The following is a 6,000-nucleotide window of genomic DNA, read 5'->3' as shown; positions in this document are numbered from 1 at the left end:
TCTTTCCATCGCACGAACGTAAAACATTAGTTACTTGTTTTATACAACACCTGAATAAATTCTCGTCATTTGATTGGTAAATTATGAACTACAATTTTTTTTTGATTTTAAAGATGTTTAACTACCCCTTCACGAAAATGTTTGAACCCAACGCTGTAGCGCTGGCTCTTTGGAACAATACGCGCTACGCTGAACGCGCACACCAGCATGCATTTTGCACGCACATACCGCGTCATGGAACAAGCGCAAAGTGAAACGGTATAACGCATGGGTATAACGCATGGTCGCACCGTGCATTATACCGAATAATAATATGTCACGTGATCCACAATTCACCAATCAGATGACGGGGATTTATTCAGGTGTTGTATAATACGGATTAATAAATACCTTGGAGAGTTGATGGTTTCTGATTGGTCGAGACTCGATCACGTGGCCGGGCATTAACGGTGATAATGGACCGGCTTCAAAGATCAAGCGAATAAATGGCCCCTGAACCAGCATTGATCAAGCCCCGTTCAGCTCCTTGCAAGCCAATGATTGGTCAAAATATAGTAACAGTCCTGCAGTAGCTTGTAACAATAGAGCACTGCACATGCGCTCAACCCCCATCGCGTGAGACTGACGCGCGCGTACGCAACACAGTTGCTAGGGATGCGTGCGTGCGCGCGCGTAAGGAAGTTTTGAAACGACATCGTACAGCTGCTGTACATCCTCAGTATTATATACTGAGGATGTTTACGACGAAAGCGTAGATCTACGATTTATTTTCTTTGAACACTTCACCCACCGACACATTTACCTTTCCTAAACCAAGCATCTTTGTAATTCTGGACACAAGGAATGTGTACACGAATGTGTAACTTTGTTGTAATTTGTTTCGCTACGGCAGCAGTTTCTGTTGAGTTTCAAGGGCGGATCGGGGGGAGGGGGCCAAAGGGGGCCATGCCCCCCCCCCCCCAAACGAAACCAATTTTTTTTTTTTTATGTGACATCGCAATAAAGGCAGGCAATGAGTACACCACCATCTTTTCCAAAAAAAAACATTGGTTAAAGTGGTCAGAAATTGCCTCAGATCGCACCACAGATCAGAGCATCTAGAATCCAAAAAAAATTCGGGGCCCTTAAGCGGGCCCCGAACCCCACGCCGTAATTTTTTTGACCCACTTCTTGGGGGGACGGAGAGATTTGTTTCCTTAGAGCTTTTCCAAAAGACAGACCCAAGGTTCAAGCCTGTGATTCTATAATGTGCCAATCGCAGATTGCGCCAGGCAGATTTGTCCCGACTTTTCAAAGGAGGGTGTGGAGAGTAATTGATGATTGTTGAACAAAACGGACTTGTGGCATTGCTGAGGTTTAGTGACGTGTTTTCGACGACATGGTGACATTTACCAAACTAATTTAACACAATACCACATCAAGTCCAGGACAGCCCCACCTTTTCAACAGAAACCTAGGAGAATTCCTAGGTGGCAGATGAGGTAGCTAAAATGATCTTGCAAGTTGTAATCGAGCCTTCCAAAAAGCTGTCGTGGGCTTCGCCAATTGTCTTGGTAAGGTAGGGATATGTTTCTGTGCGGGTTTGCATCGATGACCAATATTAAGATGAGGTCACAATTCCTCAACCTTGGATCTTCCCCTGGGTACTGACATGTTGATGTAGCCAAGGCAGACCGACCAAAGAGGCTGTGCAATGCCCCCTCCACTTTCTAGTGCCTAATGGAGCGTGTCCTTGCGTGATTACAGTGGCAGGCGGCCGTGATGTACCTTGATGACGTCATCGTATTTGGCAAGTCCTTTGACGAACACAAGTCATGGCACCATGCCGAGTGTCGAATGTTTACATGTAGCCTAACAGCCGGTAGTTACTCTGGCCTGAACCAACACTGAGGCCACTACGCCAATCAAGGACAGCCAACCTGGTGAGGGCGAGTAGTCCTCTACAAGGCTCAGATACCTTGAAACTGAGTCACAAATTGTCCAGTCACAACTACACGACAAGGACGTCAAGGAAGTTCTCTGGTGGGTGAAGGAGCTAGGGCCACCATCCACCGTTGGAAGATGTAATTCTTTTGAGTAGAGATGTCAAGTTCTGGAGGGCCCACTTCGAACAGGCACAATATATACACACACTACTGCCTCACACTCCAATGCACATGACTGAAAGGCCCCACCCAATAATTGTTTAGATTCCAGTCTCATTGTGTGTACTTACCCTATTGAGTCCAGGATGCATGGTCGAAACTCTAGAGCCCTACACATTACTTCAAATGCAAATTAATGACATCACAGCATAAAAATAAATATTCAACACTTGCAAATCCAGCAAAAAACAAATCAAGTGCAACAAACTTTTGTGATAAACAAAACAGGGGTAAATAACTACACAATAAATGTATATACAATTCAATCTGGCTCAGCTCTGACACCCACCTCAGGCTTGGGCAGTCCCACAGCCAGTGTGCGCAGCCCCACCTAAGGCTTGGGCAGTCACACTGACGATCATGGAAGCCCTAGCCTTACACGGCAGGCTCACCGCCAGCATGGGGAGCCCCACCGCCGGTGCGATCAGATCCACTACTGAAGTGGGCAGCCCACCTCTGGCTTGGGCAGTCTCACTGCTGATGCGGGCAACCCCACTGCCAGCGCAGGTAGCCAAACTGCATGTGCGACCAGCCCCACTGCAGGTGCGGGTAGCCTTACCTCTGGCTTGGGCACCCCGCCTTAGCTAGGCTTTGTCAGTCCTACAGAGGATAAGGGCAGCCTCAGCCCTGGTAGCGCAACCACAAGCTTTGGCAGGCAGTCCAACTGCCAATGAGGGCAGCCCCAACACCAGTGCAATCAGTTACACCGATGATGAGGGCAGCCCAAACACCAGCGCAGACAGCCCCAACTTCCGGCGCGGGAAGCACCACCGACAGGGGCAGTCCTACTGCTGGCACGAGCAGCCCCACCTCCATCTTGGGCACTTCCATAACCAGTGTGAGCAGTCCAACCGCTGGCACAAGCAGCCCCACCACCAGTTTGGACGCAGTTCCATCGCTGGCTCGCGAAGTCCCACCGCTGCAGCCCCTTTGCTGGCATTGGAAGGCCAACCCCCAGCACGGGCAGCCCAATAGGCTGGCACAAGCACCCAACATCCGGCATGGGCAGCCCAACCTCCTGCTTGGGCAGTCCCACCGCTGATGCGGGCAGCCCCACTGCTGGCTTGGGCAATCCCACTGCAAGTGTGGGAATTAAGCCCAACTGCCGACCCGGTCAGCACCACCACCAGTGTTGGTAGTCCCACTACCGGTGCAAGCCCTGATGCAGATGCGAGCAACCCCACATCAGGCTTGGGCAGTCCCATTGCCAGTGCGGACGGCAGTCCCACTGACGATCAGGGAAGCCCAATCATGACATGGCTCACCGCCAGCACAGGCAGCCCCACCGCCAGGGCGGGCATGCAGCCCCAATGCCGGTGCGAGCAGCTCCACTATCAGCGTGGGCAGCCCCACCTCTGGCTTGGGCAGCCTCACGGCTGATGTGGGCAGCCCCACTGCCATCGCAGGTAGCCCCACTGCATGTGCGACCAGCCCCCTGCAGGTCCGGGTAGCCCTACCTCGGGCTTGGGCAGTCCCACCGCAAGTGGGGGCACCCTGCCTAGTTCAGGCTTTGGCAGTCCTACCGCATTACAAACAGTTTGTACACAGCGAGTCGCAACATGAACAGCGGTATTAAACTTCATTAAGTCAGTTATTGATTACGTGAAGTGCGTGTGGAACGGTTTTTGTCGCAGCAATTGCGTTTATCCCTTGCATGTGTGTATACGCCGTGTGTGTCAGTACAAGTCTACCATCGCCTGATCGCGCGGGCGCGCGCGCGTTGAGTTGTTACTTTGTAACAACACAGTGGTGGAGCGTAGCAAAATGATGTTCGCCGTATTTTATGGCGGCCAAAGGACTGTTGAGTAGACAAATTTGTTTGGTCCTTGGTACGGGGTATTAGTTTTACCAACTGCATTGAATGACCGATCAAAATGAAGCTTACAAAATCCTCTTTAGAGTGCCAAGTGTGCATTTATTACTCGAAGTAACGGCGCGTCATGAATCCTGGAACTTTCAGTGCAGTACGCACACTGCGGTAGTCCGCCGGTCACACTGTCAATTACGTGCAAATCTCCGTTGCTCATTCTGCTGTTAGTCAAAATGTGCCGTTGTCACAAGTAGGGAAATGTACCAGGTACGGCTGTTTAGTTGTTCATTTTGTAAAACTTTGCCTCCAGAATGTTTAAGTAATATATCTTCTAGTTTAAACTCGGTGTGCATTAATCTGAAAGTCTTGGAAACAGCCGTGAGGCCGTCTTTTTCTTTGCTTTGTGTAGAATCGCTATGGAGTAGAGCGCGTCGTGTTCATGCCACTACAAGTACACGCGCGTGGTCGTCTATGGAAGATGCGACTGAACTGTTTGTAATGGATGACGAGGACAGCCTCAGCCCTGGCGCGGGTAGCCCAACCACCAACCCGGGCAGCTTCACCGCCAGCATAATGTATCAATATATTTTATCAAGGTAGCCGACTAAAATGAAATAAGATGCACATTTGCTCCTAATTCCTCATGGAAAATCTCACATCATGTGTGTGTAAAGTGGCTTTTTAAATGCAACTACCCAACTAAAATAACATCAAAGATGTTTTTCGACACCGCTCACATTTTTTCAAATTCTATTTGGAAAAAATGCTATTCGGTTATTTGGACATGGTCTAGCGACTACTAGTAGGGCCCACGCTGAATGTCAGATATGGATTAACGACCCAACCACCTGCCAACAAAAACATCGGATTTCACCCTCCAAGCGGCCACAGAATTATTAAATACACCACTCACCTGAGATACAAGTAGAGATCGATGATTAAGATCGAGGTATTAAGGTTTACTTACGATCTGGATGAAAAGTGAAATTTACCATTTATCGGCGAGAACTCCGTCGCCAATACTGTGTGCACGGATTGTAATTCTGTTTCAGGAGTTGGTGTTTCCTACCTCATAGGGAAACCTGGGATAATATGCCGGAGGGAGCCAGGGAAATAATAATAATAATAATACTAATGAAGAATTTGCTAAAGCGCCCTTTCCCAAGGATACAAAGCGCATACATGAAAAGAAAAAACTTAATGCGTGAAGAGGCAAGTTTTAAAGGTTTTTTTTTCTGATGAACTGAGAAATGGAGATGGAGTTCCTGAGAGCCTGTGGTAGATCTTTCCTGAGCTTTGGAGCCGAGGAAGAAAAGGACATCTCCCCAGGGCGCTTTTTAGTTATTGGGCGGATAAATGATATGGCAGATGATGAACGGGTAGTGCGAGTTGGGATGTGGCGTTCCAAACAGTCAGAAATGTAGTCTGGAGTCAGGTGCATGAGTGACTTGAAGACAAGTAGAACAATTTTAAAGGTGATGCGTTTGTGTACAGGAAGCCAGTGGAGATCGTGTATTATTAAATAAAACCCAAAAGAATCACACAAACAAGTAACTCTACTCAAAACCTTTTAAGAAGGAGGTTATTGTTGGGTTAATCGGACATGCAAAACATTAACAAAAATGAAACCAATGGCATAAACCAGTTTAATATTTAAAAGGCATATACTATCAAAGTGATCAAAAACACTTTAAAATGAAATGTAGTGTGCAAAAAGAATTTAATTAAATGTAAATAAAGACAGTCTTTAAGTTTGGAAAAAATCATTAAATATAATTTTTTCCCCGATGATACTCTTGAAAATAACTTCAATTAAGCTGCTCTCCTCATCGGATCATCATCTTGCTCATCCTATAATTTTTTTTGTTGAATCCTCCACTGAATTTGACATTGTGAATTAATATTTTTCAAGCAGTACAACAATTCAGATCCTTTTGAAGTAGACATCAAAATGACAAAAAGTCATCCCCATTTAAGGAATACTCAAATTTTGAGTTATTTTCTGCCGGACATTTATAATATACTGACCTAACAATACATATGTAA

The sequence above is a fragment of the Patiria miniata genome, unplaced genomic scaffold (assembly GCF_015706575.1).
Source record: "Patiria miniata isolate m_02_andy unplaced genomic scaffold, ASM1570657v1 HiC_scaffold_16, whole genome shotgun sequence".
In the NCBI taxonomy this organism is placed as follows: Eukaryota; Metazoa; Echinodermata; class Asteroidea; order Valvatida; family Asterinidae; genus Patiria; species Patiria miniata.
Note: the sequence above shows the minus strand (reverse complement) of the source record.